Source organism: Telmatherina bonti (genome assembly GCF_933228915.1).
Source record: "Telmatherina bonti genome assembly, chromosome: 1".
Lineage (NCBI taxonomy): Eukaryota > Metazoa > Chordata > Actinopteri > Atheriniformes > Telmatherinidae > Telmatherina > Telmatherina bonti.
The window spans coordinates 23,144,397-23,166,236 of NC_136619.1; positions in this window are offsets into that span (position 1 = coordinate 23,144,397).

Below are 21,840 nucleotides of genomic sequence, written 5' to 3' on the forward strand. Positions count from 1 at the left end.
ATGTATAAATTTGTCCTCTGTGCTCTGACATTAGATGGACTACAAGGGCTATGCTGCATTTACTTGCCTCCCGTTTACATGCTTCCCATGGGTTGGCAGCTGTCCAATGGGCTCAGTACTACTCTAGCCCTTCGCTGGGTCCAGCCTTTAGGCAGGATCTTCGAGGCCTGATTACAATACTGTCACAGAATGACAGATGAATGCTCTAAAGAGCTCTATCTTTAGCTCTGAGTAAGCCTGTCACTGCTCCAGCCTTCACCGGGCTCTTAAGGGAAGAATGGTGGGACGAGAAGGAAGGGAAAGACATAGCAACAGATGGAGACAGAAAATAAGTTACTACATGGGAAGAAAGTCACATATGAAATAAGTGTTTTCCCACCAAAAGGATTTATCACAGCAAATAGAAATAAAACATTTTTAAAAAGTTAAAGTATCTACAAAATTAAAGTTCTTTTGTGACAGTAAGTATAAAAAAAATGAGTGATTTCCACGCACATCCAAAGCATGACTGTTTTAGATGTTTTCATTCTCTATCACTGTGGTGTTGCTGTCAGGGAAGAAGACAAAGCAGGATTTTCCCTGACCTCCCTCTGTCTGTCCACCTCCCCTCTCAGGTCTCTGTTGGTTTAACCCCGGTGGGCAGCAGGCAGACCTGACAGCACCCAGACACCACCATGTGATTTATGGCACGCTCTGAGAGTGGAGAAGTGATGACCACTCAGATTTGACCCCTGCCATCTTATCAGCCCCTCATCAAGAAGCAGAAAACACTCAGACTTATTGTCGCTTACTCATCCAAACCATAAATCGAGGAGACACTGAACTAGTTGTAAGTCATTTTAGTTAGATTATTTAGAAGAAACAGGGATATAGGGAGGGAGTAATACTCCAAATAAAATATCTTATACATCTATTTGTATTCTTGGGTCATATCCTTGTCAGATAATAGTATCAGTCAACAGCTAGAAGACAAATGAAACATATGGTTTATCAATGATATTCACATAGTAATTAGTTTATCAACCTGACTCAATTTTAAGCAAAGGTTTTGTTCACCTAATTTTCTAAATAGTTTATTTTATTTCCTTGATATTTCTAAACAATAGTCTAATCTATGATCACTTATTACAGAGGTCTTCACAGAGGTCTTCCCAGATAATGGCACAGCAATATGATATATATATATATATATATATATATATATATATATATATATATATATATATATATATATATATATATATATATATATATATATATATATATATATATATATATATATCATATTGCTGTGCCATTATCTGGGAAGACCTCTGTGAAGACCTCTGTAATAAGTGATCATAGATTAGACCATTGTTTATATATATATATATATATATATATATATATATATATATATATATATATATATATATATATATATATATATATATATATATGTATATATATATATATGTATATATATATTAAAGAAGTTATGATATATATATATATATATATATATACATATATATATATATATACATATATATATATATATATATATATATATATATATATATATATATATATATATATATATATATATATATATATATATATATATATATCATAACTTCTTTAATCTGGTATCTTACATTGTATTAATATACTTTATGTTGCAAATAAGCATGTTGGCTGTAGTCTGTATCCTGTAGGGGGAGTCCTGCACTTTATAACAGTTAAAGACCATTCATAACACACAGCAGGCCGCTTAGTTTGGGCGCAGAAGGCATCATAAGCTTAGTGTCACCTCAGATCATGATAGAAGAATCAGGATATATTACTAAAAATTTTCAATCTAAAACAGAATGAAACATTTTGATCATATGCTGCATAGCAGACTCAGCTTTGTGGTGTAAAATCAGTTGAACTGCATTTGATATTACACATATACCTGGTAACTTTTTTTTCCAACCCAAAGTAAAAGAAACATTTCTTTTTTCCCACAGAGTTCATCACAGAACATCTTTCAAAACAAGCATCAGGCTGGGTTTTTGGTGATGTAAACACAAATCTATTTCTGTGGCTATGACACACCATGGTTTCTTTGGAAAGGGAGCAGCAGCCCAACTTTACAACAAAGGAGGCCACACAGACAGCAGTGGTTAGAGCATCTCTCTGGACCAAGACATGGACCGACAGGGGGACAAAGAGAAAAAGAGAGAAAGATCATTTATGTCTTTATATATGTCTTTATGTAATGAACACACGGAGATACTAAAGACATCAAACTACAGAAAGTATATCGCATACTTATTTACAACCCCAGACAAAAATGGGAAATAGTTTTTGCTAACACATTTACATTCTTAGTAACATCCTTTCGCCATTATGAGTTTGAGCACCACTGAAAACACAGAGTAACATTCTGAATGGTTTTAAAGAGTGAATAAAGAGAATTGAACTTCGTATTTCTTTGAGGTTTTTCGAAGTTATTCTGTGGTACACAACAAGAATTGAGACAAAAACCTTTTGGAGAGCTGGAGAGGGAGAAATGAGCCAGATCACTGTGGTAAAGTCACCCTGACACAGAGACACAGACCAGACAAAAAGCTCCCCCTCGTAAAGTCAGCAGTGAGTCTTCAGTGATCTGGCATTCGCCAGCATACAGTGACATTCACACAAATACATTCATGCACACTGAAGTATCGTCCAGGAAGTTTAGGCATTTCAACTCAGGTATGAGCACTGAGTCAGGGAGGAGAGTTTAATCTGTGGGTGTATCTGCGTGTGTGAGCTTGCTTTATCAGTTGTGAAGTTTTTCTGGCCAGCACCGGACAGGGATTGATCAGGCAAGAAGACAGCTGATGGCAGGCGTCACCCACACACTCCTCCTTTCAGTGAGGTTTGGCCCACCCAACTGACTCCATCAATCAATGGATTGGGTGCCAAAAACTCTCTTCACTAATCCAACAGCCTCCCTTCTCTCTCCCGACCCAAACACACAAACATATCACAACCGATCTTGCTCACTTGCACTGCTGACCACATCTCCAAAGAGCAAAGGTGAATAAAGTTTGTGGTTGTGATAAGGTAAGAGAGATCACGGTAATTCTCACCTCATCACAAATGCTCTTAGGAGACAAATGCAATCAATAGATATTCTATTGAAGACAAACAAACACAAAAAAACTTCAGGTAGAAAGCTCATTTCACTCCACTCACCATGTTACTTATTGATTATGCTTGCTCACAAATCTGTGTTGACATATGGAACAAGTGTTACATGCTACTCTCTTCATCAACAATCAGAATATGTGGGAGCTGAGAGATAAAGAGCAGATGACATGAGCATTGGGAGGTTTATGAGACTCGGATGAACACAACGTGTGAGTTTGTGTTTTGCAAGGATCGGCAGCAGATGTGCTTTTCTGCAATATGTCTTTTATGCTTTTTGGACAATCCACTTTCAGCTGAGTCAAGATGAGTGGGGCATGTGTGAGGCATTGCCTGGGGATAACATCAGAGATATAGATCATTGGGAAACAGCAATAATAATATATTAGCCTCTCAGTGTGAGTCTCCAAATACGGAGGGTGATAATCTGGCTAGTTTTAGATCCAGCTTGTAATTCTACTGTCATTTCCAGTCTTCTTCCATTGAAACATCAGTTCATTGTTTGTTAAAGCTGAAACTGTTTCCAGCCTGTTATGAACTCATACTGACCACGAAAGCGTCATCAGATTCACAATCAGATAACGGACTTGCTCTATTCAGAAATATCAACATGACACAGAGAGACGGAAACAGTGCTGAGGAAAATAAAAGCATTCCTTGATAAAGATGATGATAAGACTCATACTAAGCCTCCTGTGGAAGTTACATTACAAAGGACTGTCTGGGATAAGTAATTATATGCAAAGTCTGTTTGCCTTGTCCCATTATGTGACCCCTCTGGTTTTACACAGGGTGTGGAGCCTATCATCTGAAATATTAGAAAAATATCTGCCGCTATTTTTGTGGCATTTTCTTAGTGGTTAAAAGCTCCTGGTAAAGCTTGACAACAGGTTTTTCCCTTTCACAACATAACTTAACAGTATTCAACATGTATGCCATTTCGTGTTGTTGTTTTGGACAAAAGAGAGCATTATTAGAACTGAAATGTATGATTTTTACAATACAGCTATGGCATTTTGCTGGTTGCCTTAGTAACATGTAATTGCAGAAAAACCCTAACTCTGCTATTTCTTGGTTGGATTTCAATGAATTCACTTGGTTCGAGTTTGAGCTTGGTATCGAGCCAAAACGGCTTGTGTATTCCTAAAATGCAGTATTAGTCGAATGATCTTTTTTTTTTTTTCTAAAATGCATGAAAAAGCATGATCCTTTTAACATAGAGATTTTATTAGGACAGCTTCAGCTGTCAGATAATGATGCTAAATTATGTTAAAATAACATATCAATAGAAATAACACCATAAAATGGCAACCAAAGAAAAACCTGAAAAAAAATAACTTTTTACTTACTCTTGTCATCAATGCCACTGTGTGTCAAAAACACTTTCTAATAACTTAATACCAGTCATAGGGGATAACTATTTTTGTTCTTGTCAGACAACACTTATTGGTAATACGAGTTTCTCTGCTTGGTTTTGATTACATTTCTACATGACACATTTGCACTATACCTGTTTTGTGGTTAGCTTTGTACACCCTGAAACAAAGACAATGCAGACGTCTTGCAATTCACCATTTTTTACAAAGCCAACCAAACAAATTGAGATAGTTATATGAGAAAAACATGTGGTTTGTAAACATTAAAGCATGTGATAGTTCTCGTTTCTTATCAAAAACCGTATGAAACAGAAAAAGAGTTTACACATAGTCTTGATATTTTCTGACTGATCCTCATGTATACTGCATGTATCGTTTAACAGGCCTGCAGTCAGTCCTCACAGCTACATCGTGAAGTCATGACCTGTGTTAAAGAGCCTCTTCATTTATCAGCTGTGTTGTTATTACTCTGACACAAAGGTTTAGCAGTTCACATAATCCAATTTATAAATATGAGGAAAAAAAACATCCAATAGAATAGTGTTGGATCACGTTATCTGTGTTGATGTGTGCTTCTTTGTGCAGCTGCATGTGTGTTTGCAGCTGTGACATACACATATGTTTGTGTTAAACTGCCACTGCTTGCCTACTTTTATTTTCCCTGCAGGGATAGTGATAGTCTTTCAGATAAGCCCCATCTCCATTTACAATCACAGCTCCTGAGATTGGGTCTTTTTTCTCTAATAAGTAAATTACCTCTAATACCTTCTGTGCTGTACTTGGCTGCTCTCAGTCTGCTCCAACCCTTATGGAAACCAGATGTCATGCAGGCCTGCAAGCACATATATACATCACCTAATGTAGTGTGGGGCAACAAACCAACCAAAGGCACATACATTAACATGCTCCCAGTAACTGTTATAAAAGTTGTTCATCTTTCTCATTCTGCACTTCGTTCTAAAATCAACCCTTTAATATTTTTAGTTTGATATATTTCCTTCAATTTGACTCAGCTTTCTTTCTTTTTCACCTTTCTTTATTTTCCTGTCTGTCATCGCCTCGCCTGTCCTTTTATCAGTACAGCCCGCTTTATCCCCACTGGACTCATTTCTTTCACACAATAACAAACACAGATTTTGTATTAAGGTTAGGGTCAATTCCAGTTGGCTAATGAGGGTATCAATCGATCTTAAGGTGTGGCACCACTAGCTGATGGGGCACAAAGTTTTTGGTGATCAAGCACCTCACCTGGAAAACGTATTTATCCACACTGCTTGTTTGACATTCCTCAACAGCTGTATATCAGTGATGTAAACGTTGCAAAGCTGCTAACCATTGCTAATGATATATCCTCAGTTTACCAGTGTATCCATCACTGGTTGACAATAACGTCTGGTTTTGGACAGTAAAAAGAGATTTAAAACTGATACCATATGTGGTGTTCAAAGTAGCATGGGGAGAAGTGTGCATGTGTGAAAGGTGCCTGCAGTAAACTGTGTGTGTGTGTATAGGATGTGCTGTGTGGATGGTGGCAGTTGAAGGTAGGAAGACGGTTTCGTGGATGCTCACACTCACTGACAGGCCTCCATGAGTGAAGCACCATGTGTTCCAATGGATATGCTGTTTTATATCATGCGGTTTCCAAAAATACTGATTCACCCCCTCAGTACCACCTCCACCCTATACACAGACATACCCAAACACTCAGCAGAGAAACAGAAAGAAAGTGGAGGCTGACCATGCATATATGCTGTTTTCTGTGACCCGTACCTGTTTCTGTGGGTTTTACAGGCAGCTTCACACCGCCATGTCATGCTTGACCACACTGTAAGGCTTCTGAACACTGACTCTTTGTATAGCCACAGCAGTGCGTGGGAAGGACCTTCTGCCACACACCACACGGACATTTTAAAATTTCATATTTATTGATGGCATATAAGTAAATTTACTCTAAAAACGTGTGCCTGTACTTCTCTTCATACCAGTATTTTTAAATTCTTATGCTCTCCACTAATCAGACATCAATCTTTATTATACTTTTTTTTTATTGTCAATATTTTCAAAATGTTAGATTTTCACGAAATTTAAACATTTGCTCTAACAAAATACACAGGAATATTTTAATCTTACTTTCCATTTGGCTTTTGAGAAAACTAATCTAATAATGTATATGAGTGGCCAGCAAGACCATCGCTATCATTAGGTGAACAAAGTATTTTGAATGAAACCTTTGAAATCTAAATGAAAAATAAGAATATCCTTATATATGGTGTGTATTTTTTTTTCTAAAAAATCAGAAAAGAAAGATTAAATTTGTTTCAATTTATTTAATTTGCACAAATGTATGATATAGTATGCCATAGATTTTGCTAAATTGTGTTTTCTATTGATTTCTGTAGAGAATACTTCTTGGGGTGGGATTATATATAAGCTTATGTTTCCATCCTCTCCTTTTGAACATTTTGTCACATGTTTAATTTCTATTATTGTTTTTCATTGTTTCATTTATTTAATTTGTCATAATGTTCAAATAAACTTTCCAAACATAAAACCTGACCTACAACAAATAATATAAAATAATGATGACATAAAAGCTCAATAGAAAAAAATTAAAGCTAAAGCTAATATATTAGCTATCACTTAAATATGCGACATAACAATTTTTCCCATTTACTTTTGAATTCTTCCGGTAGTAATTACATTTCTTGGTCTTTAAATGGTGTGCCACACTATCTTCTGATTACCTCCTTCACACATATATTTTCCCACCTCAAGGAATGTTTCATTTATAATTTGAGCTTTTTTCCATTTTACTTGTCATCTACCTGTTACATCCTTGTCTGTTTTACATGTATGGCTTGTTTTGTGAGATGACTTATTTTGGATCTGTGTGTGTACTTCTTTGGTGGAGGACAGTTGTCCATGCACAAGAACAGTGCAGGGCAAATGAGACCCATCTGGAAACCATTGGGAGAGGCTGGAGCCCTGGAGCTACAAGAGCTTCTGCCCACTTTATCCTCTTTTCACATGGTATAATGTCTCACTCTCTTTTATTTTTTTCCTTGCATCTCAGTACTTTCAGAAGTGCATGTAAAGAAATGCAGGTCTATAATGGAAATAAACTTTCAGAGGGGCACGTGCAGAGGGCCAGCATATACAAAGAATAACTGACATAGCTTACACACGCACACACTAACTTACATCCCTGTTATTGGTAGCATCTCCTCCAATCTGACCCCAGAGGGAAGTGGTGGAGATTCTTATCAAGGCAGCCCCTGAGACACAGAGCTTATGTGTTTGTGTGTGTATGCCTACGTATGTTGGTGTGTGCTGAGGACAAGCCGGGTCCCTGGAGAGAGGTGGATATAGAGGAGCCCTGAGGCCACAGGAAATCCACAGAGACAGACAGACTGAGAGAGTGAAGCCTGTCAGGGGAGGGAGATGGCAGAAAACTAAGAGATGAAGATGGAGAGTTTGCTGTTGTTGTTTGACAAACAAAAAGGTGGAGCTGTGGAGCTTTTGCAACTTTACGTCAACATCAATTATTTTTTTATGCTTTTCTTATTCCTATCATTGGCTTTGCCTGTACTTGTGAGGTCTAACAGCATCTTTGCTTTTTTTATTTGAACGATAAAGTTCTGTCATGCCCTCATCCCCATCCCATTTTCATTTTCAGAAGGTCACTTAGGTGGTCTCAGTATGAGCAGTGAGCAGCAGGCTGAGTCTTCTTCTCTCCACTCAGACCTGACTTTGGTCACCCAGCTATTTAAATCTATTGAAACTTTATTGGGCGAATCAGCCGTCCTGTGCATGTTTCCCCTTGTGAAAGAGTTGCTTTGTAGAAAGAAGCAGCTAGAGCCATCCACAGCCCCTCTCCATGTATTTCTTTTTGGTGGGGTTGGGGGGTGAGGATATTGTGATTTCATTCAGGCTGCTCCTGCGGCCTTTAACAGTTCACTTATATTCGCAGTGTAGAACCTCCATGGCCCTGAACTCTCATTTTAGAGGACCACCCACACACCCACACATTCATCTGCTCCTCTCTATGTCTTTCATAGGAACGCACACACAGGCTGGTGCTACACTGTGCACTTGCCAAATAGAATAACGGGCATTCTTGCTCATATCCCCTGAAATGGAAAATAATCCAATTTAGGGGAAATGGGAAATTCATTAAGAGATAAAAAGCGTCTATCTAAAGCATATCCCTGTGTGTGATTACCCCCCTAACTGAGCTACTTCATAAAGACTTTCTGTCCACCCTGGCACTTAAAGTGGAACTATTATGTGCATTTCAGGCTAATTTATTTTTTATTTCTGAGACCAGAAGGGCTGGGATTGATCAAGTTATTGTCACAAATCGCTTTATTTACCTCAGACCGACCCTATCCGTAGGTTGTCACATCAGCCTGTGGGCAAAACGAGTGGATTGAGACTCTTCCGCATTAAGCCCCGCCTCCCGCCACCGCACTACATCGGGAGCGTGCACCGCAACTGCTTTCACCGTCATTGTAACATCTCATAAACAGAAGGATTAGGCTAATATGAACTCAATAAAAAAACAAAATACAATGTCAACACATAGCATACAGCTCTACATGTTGGAACCTGAATCAGACCCTGAAAACGAAGTGGAAAACAGCAACCCACAGCAACGAATGCAGCAGGATGTCTCTCTTTGGTAAACTCACCAGCCATCGTTGGAAATAACTTTATCCGACGTTTTCCACCTGCCTGATGTATTTGTACATGCCCTAGTTAATCAGTAGAAGGTAACCAATCACCGAACCTTATCCCCCGGGACGTCACAAGGATTTCCAAGTAGAAAAAACTCTCTAAAACGACGAGTTTTTCGTCGCCATGGAAACCAAACGGAGAGCGTGCTGGAACTCAAACTCAAACGCAAACATGCGCTTAGGTGATGAAAAACGGTGCCGTTCACATGTCTGATGAGGATTCAACACTGTAACACCGTAGAAAGCTCAGAAAACTTGAAATACTATAATAGCACCCCTTTAATTACTATGATTCAGCCCCGTCTGTCTCCCCGGACTCCATTTGGCTCCTAATCTTTAGATGTATTATCTGGCTAAATATTTGGTGCCATCACTGACATTATCCTCACCCAGGGGCCCAAACAAAGACATGTTTTGTCTTTGCAACTGGGAAAAAACACATCATGATCACTTATTTGTGATAATATTGGGATAAGTGGTATCTAATGATAAGCATTTACCTTTGGTGATGCTTTTTATTCAAGTTTAGAGAAATTTTCTGCAGGTATTTGTTTTTTGTTTTTTTTTTGCTTAGACTGAAAAAAATATTGATTTCTCTATGGTTGTAACATGATCTGCACAATCGAGACTTCTTTTAGTTGAACAAATCTTAACATGTACCGGTATATTTGTTTGGTAATAGATGATTCATAATTAGCTCAAACAAAAGCAATCAGCAAAACGTTTTTTAGAAAAACCTCTTCCAAATGCCACCTTTCCTACTTAAATCCCTCTTGCAAGCAGCCATTGGCAGTGTGAAATATATCTATTACACATTTTGTTATTGTGTTCTTATACACATCTATCTCATCTAATTCACTTTATTCCCTCTTGTATAGTACCTTATCGAACTGTGAAGACGGGCTATGCAAAGATATCTTGTGATTTCATTATTTGAATTTATCATCTAAAAACACAAATAATGGTGAATCTGAACTTACAAAATATTTCTCACAAAACTATTACATATCAGTTAATTCTGTTTCCTCTGATACGAGTAATGAGCATAGCGTGTCACTAGTTTACATTCAGTGTAATAACAACCAACAATGTTTTACTAAAGCTACAGAAATAACCCTTTTCCAGTGGCTTTGTACTCATAGACAATAGAAGAAGAAGAAACAAAAAGATTATTGGAAACTGAGGATAGAATATTACCTCTTCTTTATATTCCAACATATGGTGGTAGACAGGCAGACAGAAACGCACATTTAGCCACCCACTGAGGATTTAGGAGCCACACTGGGTATCAGATAGATGGTAGATCCTCTAAAGCTCTAAAATGGAGCTTGCAAATTACTATCACCTCCTCCAGTCTTTCACATACATGCCTATTTTTGCTCGATCCCCCTCTTTCCCCATGTCTCTCCCTGTCTCTCTCACTCCCTCTGACCTAGAGGCTCTTGTGTTTCTCTGTGTAACATTGTGAGGTTTACAAGACAGTTAAGTCTCGAGAAAGCCCTGGACCTAAGACAGGAAGACCAGACTTGTTCCTGAAAAAACTTCACAGAGACATTGTTTTTACTGGCGGTTAAAAGAAAATATATTTTGTCCATAAAGCTTGCTTTGTGCTTTTACTTATGTACATTTACATAGAATAATCCAGCTATTATGACAGGAATTCAGGTGTCTGTTTTGATGTTTTTGTATTGCAACAAAGCTGATTCTAAGACATACTCATGACTATTTCCATACATATGCACTTACTGCTCCACAGTCATTTACGATGAAGCTGTTATATGTGCAAACATTCAATCTTGGGAGTCAACTGCCAACAACTATAGCTATCTAACAACAACTCAGTTGCAAAATTAAAAAAAAGCAAAATTATGGAAATTATCAAACATGAACAGTCTTTTGTTCCCTTTTTCCCTTTAGATGATTTTCACAGATTTTTGGGAACACATCCAGTATTGCTTGTCATTAAATGCTAACAGAGTGGAACAACAACAATAATTACTAACATTTGCGAATTGGTTTATATTATGACAAGTACTAATGCTTTCAGTTTTCATAACTAAAATTACAATCTAACTAAAGTTGAAAGCAATTTTCAAACGTTTTGCATGTGTTCATGCTCGACATGTGTTGACGTTAATATTTGGTGCATGTCTACATGTCATATAGATTGAGTTTGTGTAATGTACACCAGAACCATTCCTGTTATTATGATGACAGTGATTCCCACTTGTATAACATGATTAAACTTGCTTCCTGTTATACTAAAACCCGCTGACTCTGCGCACAGTCTTCTGTTTCAGGCAAGAGTAGTTGTGTGTATGTTCGCATCATGTGTACTTTGCATGGTAGTGCATGTGTGGATTCTATGTGTGTACATGCATGTCAATGACAGAAGGGAGACAGAGAGAGTATACCTTGTTAGGTAAACTGTTTGACATTCACGTAGAAGATGTGATAAACAGGAAACAGTGAGACCCCCCGCAGTGTCCCACAGCCACACGCCAGGGTCATAGCAAACATCTCCAATGTAAACATGTCTGATAAACGGACATTTATAGTTATCAGCCATGTCAAAACTTTAAAAGAATAGTATGAACGTTGTCTCCCTGGATACAAACACAATTTTTGTGATACGAGTCTAACTTATGAACCCTATCAGTTTAGTTTTAAGTTTGATAGTTGACTTGAGCAAATTCTTTATCCAAATGCTGCACTGACAACAAAATGCATTCAAAATATAAATCCAATGGGTATGTTATTCCGTCTTAATTATAGTCAATGTTAAAAACTTGCGTGTATATGATTTTATTCATATTATCATATATGTTTAAATAAAATTATTTACAGCACTGCCATCTGGCACTCTATCTGTCCTCTGAAGTTGCTTATTGTTGGTTTTTTCACATATTTTTCACAGTGAAACCTAAAGGCAGAGTCAAAGAGCGAGGCACAGACAACCTGCTCCTGTGTGTGGTACATCACTCTGGCAGTCATGTGGTAAATATTGTGTTTCCTGTCTCCTCCTTAACTGTTTTGGTAATTGGCTTGTGTTAACCCTGTGACCCAATTACTACACGGCCAGGCTTAGCCTGCTAATGTGAATATAGTCTGTATCCATGAATACATCAGTAAAGACTCAGATTGACTTTACATTTTATATTCCTTTTTAAATAGTCAGATACAAAAACAGTACAGGAAAAAATAATATAAGTTTTGCTTAGTTAAAAATGATTTGGTGTAAAGAATTCAAAATGATAAAGGGTTTCCTAATGAAGTATTAGATTTCTATAATTATTTATTGATTGTCTTGGATTATTATTATTATTATTATTATTATTATTATTATTATTATTAAGACAGTTAAGTCGCGAGAAAGCCCTGGACCTAGGACAGAAAGACCAGTGTTGTTCCTGAAAAAACATCATAGAGACATTGTTTTTACTGCCGGTTAATATATTTTGTTCATAAAGCTTTCTGCTTTTACCTATGTAGAATAATCCAACTATTGTGACATGATTTCAAATTATTATTATTATTATTAATAAATTATTTCAATATTATTATTATTGATAATAATAATAATAATAATAACAATACTATGATAATAATAATAATATAATCATCATCATCATCATAATCACAATAATAATCATAACCGTAATCATAATCATAATCATAATCACAATCATAATAATCATAATAGTAATGATGATGGCTAATCACCAAAAAAGACAATATACAGTGTGTACAGTATATGAATGTTTGTATGAATGAATGTTTCAAACACTTTCCAGAGCAGGTGCACATCAAAAACAGAAGAAAAAGAGTTGGTCAGAATAATTGGACAATGGTCAGAATAATTTTGGTGTGACTTAAATGTTTTGATGAAAATGCATAGGGAACAGGGTATTTGAAAACACAAATTATTTAATGAAATAGAAAAAACTACAAAAACAAAAGCAAAATTGTTTGGTGTTGAGCTATTTTGTTATGTTGCTCATACGCATTTATACAGCCTTCCTCAGTGTCATCAGCTTGTCCTGTGTAGGGTAAAGGTCAGTCAACTGTTAACCACTGCAGTTACTGAACCTGCACTGGTCCCGTTGTCAGATAAGGTTTGGGCCACACCTTCCAGTTCTCTCTGTTCAGTCTTCTCTGTATAACAATGTCTGCCAAATGTAAATTTCAAAGAAAAATGTAATATAGCTGCAGGGCTGCTGGTCTGTAATGATTTGTTTTCCATGTCATGTTCTTGAAGAAATAAATTATTGTAACTGAATACCATGATTGCAAGTCAACATCTACTGTGTGTATGTGTGGATATGTGCGTGTGTGCGCAGTTAGTTAGAGCTTGAGGGCCAGGACTGGGGCTAGTTAATGCTGCTGAGTGGTTGGAGGTACAGAACAAATGAGCAATTAGTGAGCTCCTCTGTACCCCTCTGTATTCCTGGCATGCTGATTAGATTGTATTGGATGTGCTAACAAAGCAGAAGGCACTTAGAGAAAGCGCTCATCTCTCCTCAACTGTCCCAGATACTATTTCACTTCAGCGGAAAGGAACCCTTGGCCAAGACTTTTGGCCAAAAAAGGCAGTAAAACAAAATGTGTCAAATGAGGGTTACACAAGTGGTGAATTTTAGCTTTCCAGAAACACTTCAAGAGTTTAGTCTGTGATGAATCCAAATTCTTTTCCCTTGAAAGGTGAGAATAATCATCTTTTGAGGGTTTTGAAAAGCACTTTGAGAACAAAATGTGCTGTATCTGCACAAATTGGAGTTCAAGAACACAACGGTGCTCTTGTCAGGTCTTCACAAGCTCACCCAACAGAAGGATTTAGCCCTTTCATCATGTTTAGGAAATAATTTTACCAAAGAAAATTAAACAAAAAATCAAACAACTAGAGGCTAACACTAAGTCTGAGCGAATCTGAATTGTTTTTTCTGTCTTTATCAAAATATGGAACTCCAATCTACTTTTAGAGTCATCAACATGGGGACACACACACACACACACACAATGGCACGCTTTTAAACAGATGTTGCAAAGAAAACCGTTGTACTCTGTAGTGTTTGAAATTAAACACAAATGAACACACGAACTAAACAGAAGGAGATTCTCAGTGAGACAATATTCACAGCAGTGAAAATAAAAACCTGGGGGGTATCTGAAGAACAGAGAGTAATGCTGTTAGCAGTTTGAAACTACAACCTTATTTTCCTGGAAATTTGAGTTAAGTAATTTTAGTGTATTTTGAATTTTATGACAGTTCTGATGCACACTAAAGTAAGGACACAACAAATAAGCAGTTTTGAAAGTTTCCCACCTACAGCTGAGTTTAAAAAATATAGAAGAAGGATGAACTTAGAGAAAAAAGTTTTGATATATTTAAATTAGAAATACTCGGCTATTTCACCTTATGCCATTAAAATGCTTTCACATACCTAATGTCAATAAATTTACAAGCAATGTATTGCTCTTATCCTAAAACAGAATGAGTTTTAGAATGAGTCCATTAACTCACATGGTGCAACATCAAGAGCGTTGAATGTTTTTTTTCAAATTTAATAAAAATGAAAATAAAAATAATCAAAGTTTAATTTAAATTGGTGATATATTTTGTTTGATAAATGACAACTCATGAGCAAAAAGTTATAGCAACATCAGTTAACAAGATGTAAACAACCTGCAATTGTCCTCTTCCTTAAATGTGTAATGTTATCCTTAGACCCATCTTTCAAACACATGAAATTAGGTGCACTAAGTAAATTTACTTTGCCAAAAAACAAAACACTTCCCTACAGTCAAGTGATATGTTTCAGAATTTTTGTTCCATCTACAGTTGTGCTCAAATGTATTAATACATTTTCATTAAAGAAAAGGCTGAATTTACAAGTCACTCAAATAGCTGGAGACTTAAAAAAAGGAACAGTAACTAAAAATTTGCAAAAATATATATACACACACACACACACACACACACACACACACACACACACACACACACACACACACACGCATATATATATATATATATATATATATATATATATATATATATATATATATATATATATATATATAATTTAGTAATATATATATATATATATAAATATATATATTTATGTGTGTCTTGTATTACTAAATTTTATATATATATATATATATATATATATATATATATATATATATATTTATATATATATATATATTTATATATATATTTATATATATATATATATAAATATATATATATATATATATATATATATATATATATATATATATATATATATATATATATATATATATATATATATATATATAAAATTTAGTAATACAAGACACAAGTCTGACTGAGAGGAACAGAAACCACCTGACTGTAGCGGAAACGTTAAAGGATTGTCCAAATATTAGTTTATGAGTGATGTAGTATGTCATAAATTATCTTATTTGTTTGCTTTTTTTAAAAAAAATATATTTCTATTGAACCATAATTAGAAAATGATGTAATGATTTTCATAAAAGTCTTATTTATTATTACTTTAGTCAATTTCAGGCAGCTGTTTTTTTTTTCTTCTTTAATGAAAAGGTATGAATAAATATGAGCACAACTGTATGATGCGTCTATGGCAGCAAAAAGATGGGCTATTATGGACCATCCCTTGAGAGCAGGACAGAGAGATATGAGTGGTATCTACTGCTACACAGTTCATGACCTCCAGATGTAAACAGTTGGGGACAGAATGGAACAAGCTTCATGCTACAGTCACTCTCCAAAAGATTTTCATTCTGCTATCAAACATAATTTGAACTACTAATTCTAAAAGCAATTTAAAGTATATTTACAGAGCTGTACTTACTTTTACTGACTGTCAATCAGTTTTATATATGTAGGCAGTTATTAAACAATAATAACTGAGAAAATAATGAAAATTGCTAACTACAATGACTGATTTAATAGTATCAAGTTAGACCCATACAATAAATAAATAAATAAATAAATATAAATAAATATATATATATATATATATATATATATATATATATATATATATATATATATATATATATATATATATATAAAATACATTATACATATGCATCTGTTTATTTATTTCTTCCTCTGTTTATGCCTCTATGTGTCTATACAACAGATGTAGAACTGAAATAGATTTGACAAATCTGAGAAGACAACGCTCTGAACTGGCTGGGAAAGAGCTGAAAGGTGCAATTCTCAATTTTTCTCAATTTTGTACCATTTATTACATTATCAGTTTGTTCATTGGGTCATTTTTATATTTTCTTTATTAATTTTTTTCTCAAGTTATTTCTAGTGATATAAGTTTGTTTCTCTGTGATATAAACTGTATCATTCTAACTAGTCAAAGAGTGGTCTACATTGTTTTTCTCGGATCACCGTGTGCAACAGAAACATTTTATATGCAGTGAGATCATTCTCAACTCTTGCATTTCGAAGTTGACAAGAGGATGTGCAATAGATAGATAGATAGAAAGATAGATAGATAGATAAATAGATAGATCTCCAAGATGCCAGAAACAGGCAAAAATGCCAGTACAGATCTTTACATAAGTAAAATGCTCATTGTTTTACTGTTTTATCCCTTTTCTCTACAAATAAATGTAAGGTACTGATTCTAACTCCCTAAAAATAAAGATATATACCTCTTCATCCAAAGTAAAAGACATTAGAAACAAATATAATTGAGACTGAGAAAACATTCCAGAAAGAGAGAGCAGTACCATTACACTGCTCTCTTGGGTGGTCCCAGGCAGAGAGGACAGGCAAGCACTCAGATATAAACTGTAAACCAGCTCCACTACAATGGGCTACATGCTGCTGCCACTGCTCACAGAAACAACAAGAAACTACTGCACTGATGTCAAAACTCCAGATAGATAGATAGATAGATAGATAGATAGATAGATAGATAGATAGATAGATAGATAGATAGATAGATAGATAGATAGATAGATAGATAGAATTTACTTGGTTACAATAATAAGTCTTGTTAGAAACTTCAGGTATAGAGGTTGCAAACTGTTGGCTTTTATTAGAGATCAGTCAGCCACACACATACATATATACTGAGAGGTACAACAAGTAGGAAATGACACAATTTGCTTCTGATTCCAACTGTCAAACATGAGGATGTTGACTCCAGCTGACAAGGAGCAGTGTAATCTTCTAGCAATCAAATGTATGCAGTGGCCCAGCTCTTGGTTGTGTCCACAGCAGAACCACGGCAGAACAGAACAACGTCAAGCTGGGTGAGCATTGGGGGAAGGGCGGCAACATCAGGGAGTGTGTTTAGTGACAAATCCTCTCCAGTTGATGACCCAGAGAACCGTTCGGGTCTGGCCCTCTTGCCGCTTTTTCTGCTACTCTGAGAAAGAGGCATGTTAAACTGGCTGGGGGAGACAGGAGAGCAGAAGCTGGCAAAGCAGGCAGGCAGGCAGGCTCTCGTCATCCCTCACCACAGGAAATTAAGGCAAACAATCAAGACCCTATATCCTGTCCGGGAGACCACACTGTGATATGATCAAAAAGTTTGCAATGATGTGGGTGTGTGTGTGTGTGCGTGTGGGTGTATGTGTGTGTATGTATGAGTTAGTGATTATGGGTCTGGATGTTTCTTCATATAGGGAAGACTGAAGTTAAAATGTTTGAACAGAAGTGTGCTTCAGTTGTTTAAAATTGTGGTTTAAATAGCACAGTCCAGTTAGAAAGATTGATCAATTATTTCTTTATAGCTCTATTTGACGATATTCAGAATGACACAATGATATTCTGAAGCAGAAATGTCTACATATATATATATATATATATATATATATATATATATGAATATATATATATATATATATATATATATATATGTATATATATATATATATATATATATATATATATATATATATATATATATATATATATATATATATGTATATATATATATATATATATATATATATATATATATATATATATATATATATATATATATATATGTATATATATATATATATATATATATATATATATATATATATATATATGTATATATATATATATATATATATATGTATATATATATATATATATATGTATATATATATATATATATATATATATGTATATATATATATATATATATGTATATATATATATATATATATATGTATGTATATATATGTATATATATATATATATATATATATATATATATATATATATATATATATATATATATATATATATATATATATATATATATATAGTGAACTTCAGTCAGTCTTGGAGGCAAACATCATGGGAAGCACACAGGAGAGGCAAACAACTGGACATATAGTTGTCAACCTTTATTTTCCTTACTCAAAGAACCAACCCGACTGATTAAAACTGCCTGCTTATATAACCAAGCTTAACCGGACCATACCATTCCCCCAGGTTCCCAAAACAGCTATATACACAGAAAACACAAAGATATTTACATTAACATTTTAACAGAAACTATACATATATTTACATAGCTCTAACCACCCCAACAATCATACTTAAATTATCCAGCCCCTGATTAACCCCACTCTAAAAATCCATTCTCCACAAAATCCCCCTTCATTTACTCCACTGCTTCAGTTCCCTCCCCCCAGAACCATTAAAGGGCGCCTGAACACCTGTAGTGTCTTTTCTCCATTACTCAGTCCTGGAAAGCAGAGACACTCAGAGGTAAGTAAAACATCAGTTTTTTGCACATCCTTCAGGAGCCTTAAATCTACTTTACCCATTACTCCAGTCTTATCTTTGCAGGGAAGCCTAATATGGATGACTCCAGGTTTCTTCACACAAACACCATTGTTACTCCCTCGAAGTTTAATCAAGCTCAAAATCGTTCTTGGATTTTCACAGACATTTATTGATGGACAGTGTCTTCAGCTTGCCTTGAAAGATCCTTAATTGTCCCAAATATGCCGTCAGGACTAAGAAAAGAAATACCAAACTCAAATTAACTTAAAGCAAAACAGAGGAGTTACATAAATAAAATAGGAATTCACGAGACATAGCAAAAGGTAAACTTTTCAGAAATACATAAAATTAAAAGCTTAATTGGCATTACAGTTAGACTAAATTTACATAATAACCCAATTAACAATAAAAACAAGTAAAAATTGTACCTCATTGGCCGCATCAACTCCAAGGGAATAAAAACATCCACGCCTTCCCATAAGAACAAAGAACTTCTCTCCATTCTCTTGACACATACATACAACCTGTCTCTTGCAGACACGCATGTACAGCACCTCATGTGGCTCCCTGAGTGCATCAATCAACTACATCCCCGGAGCAACAATGTGGGCCAGCGGAACAAAAAGAAAATGGTCCCCCTTTCTTCCATACACTTCCATCTAAATAAACATGTTTTTACATGAACTTACTGAATGAAAAATTAAATAATTATTGAACATTTTATTAACTACTACTTGGATGTGAATATATATTGAATGTGAAAACTAAATTATGACAGGTGCTTCTGACAGCAGCTACAACGATGAACCAATAAAACAATACAATAAACTCGGTGGAGCCATTTTACTACTTGTCTTACCAGTATAAAACATATTAAACCAATTTAACCAGTTACCCAAATGTTTGCTGTCATTAATCCATAAACCACAGTAGAGTCACAACATCTCATTGTGACATATATATATATATATATATATATATATATATATATATATATATATATATATAAATTATTCCGATTGAGGTAAATCATTTTCACATTACACATTTTTTTTTTAGATGGACATTCACTCCAAAAAGTATCCAGTGCTTACACCTTTTACGAAAGCAGTGGTTCCCACACGTTTTCTGCAGCCCCCCCCCCTCATCACCTCAATCAGGGAAATATACTGAGAAAAGCTTCATTAGTTAGTGGCTGTATTGTAGTTAAAACCGTGACAGTGTCAGTATTTTCAATTATTCTGCTCCAGCTACAGAAATTTCTGCAAACTACTTCAGGTGAACTGAGTTTTCAATGAGACGGATTCTGCTTTACTAAAACAACTCAGCTAAAACTGACAGTGGGATATTTTATTTCTGAAATGCCCTACAGGTTTTTCTTTGTATTTGGGATAAAAAGTCCTCAAGTTGTGTTGTAACTTGTTTGGCTTCATACTTCAAAATATTAAATGCAAATATTTTGAGACATGCAAAAGACTGGTTTCTTCATTACCCATAATTGATTACTATTATTTGACCATTTCTTTGTCAAGCAGGGGCAGATATACTCCATATTTTCTATTTTTTTAGTACATGAATTCTCTCTTGTTGATTCATTGTCGTTTCCCATTGGTACTTTGTACCAATTTGTCCAGTGCCAAAACTCCCAAGCCTTACTGCACCCCTCATATGATAACTCTTGGTCTCCAGTTTGGGAACCACTGCACTAAATGAATATTTCAGTCATTCATCTATATCTACTAAGAAAATACATAATATGTTTTACCCTCAGGTGTAATGCGGTGGAATACTACAAACTGCTGAATCTGCTGTTGATGTACCAAATGCGTATCAGATTAACTAAAATTCGGGGCTGTTTGTCTTAGACGAAGTATGATCTATCTCTTTTTTATGTAGTAGAACCAAACCTCCACTGTAATTTATGCAAACCATAGTCCAATAATCGCTCATACTCTGGGTCCATTTCAAAGCTTTACATAAAAAAAAAAGCCTCGTTAGTTGTTTTGTTGTTGTTTTAAGAATAAAAGTACACACAACTTTAATTATCTGTAAGTGGGAGCTTAAATCTTTGTGTAGGATTTTCAGATTTCCGAACACATGATCTAAAGAAGAGGCTCATTTTTTAAATTTGAATGGAGCAGCATGAAAAAACTACCCTGTGTGTGCAACTACTCATTTCTATCCAGCCTTACATTTTGATCCCTATCCTTTCCTTGTCCCTTCCTATTCACCTTAATGTCCAGCCTTCTTAATCTGTCTACTTCCCTTGGCATCTTCTTTCCTCCACTTTTCCTCCCCTGCCTCCCCCCTCAGGGGTTCTAGGGTTACCATGCATTGCTGGTCCAGACAAGCTGGAGATTCTTTCAACAAGCAAATTACAGGCAATTAGGAGCCAAAAGGATAACATTTAGTGTGCAGTGGAGGGCTGAAGCAAGAGGACAGAGGGTTGTGCTGCTTGGTGTGGAAACACCAACATTCTGAAATGAGAATGGAAAGAAGCATGCGCATGTTTATGATGTATGAGGTGCAGATAATGTCCTCATAAGAACTCCTCTAATAACAAATGACACAGTATCATCAAGCCACCTTTGCTGTATAAGTCACTGATGGCACGCACAGCCAGAGAAAGAATGAAAGGAAAGGGCACTGGGAGGACAGATATAGTCACAGTGGAAGGAGTGTTTAGAGTAGCAGCATAGTTAAATGAAGCACAACCACTTACACTGCAACATTCTTGAGGACCTTGAGCGATATATCTCCCAATTTTGCACATGTGCATGTGTGTGAAAGATAGAGAATAAGT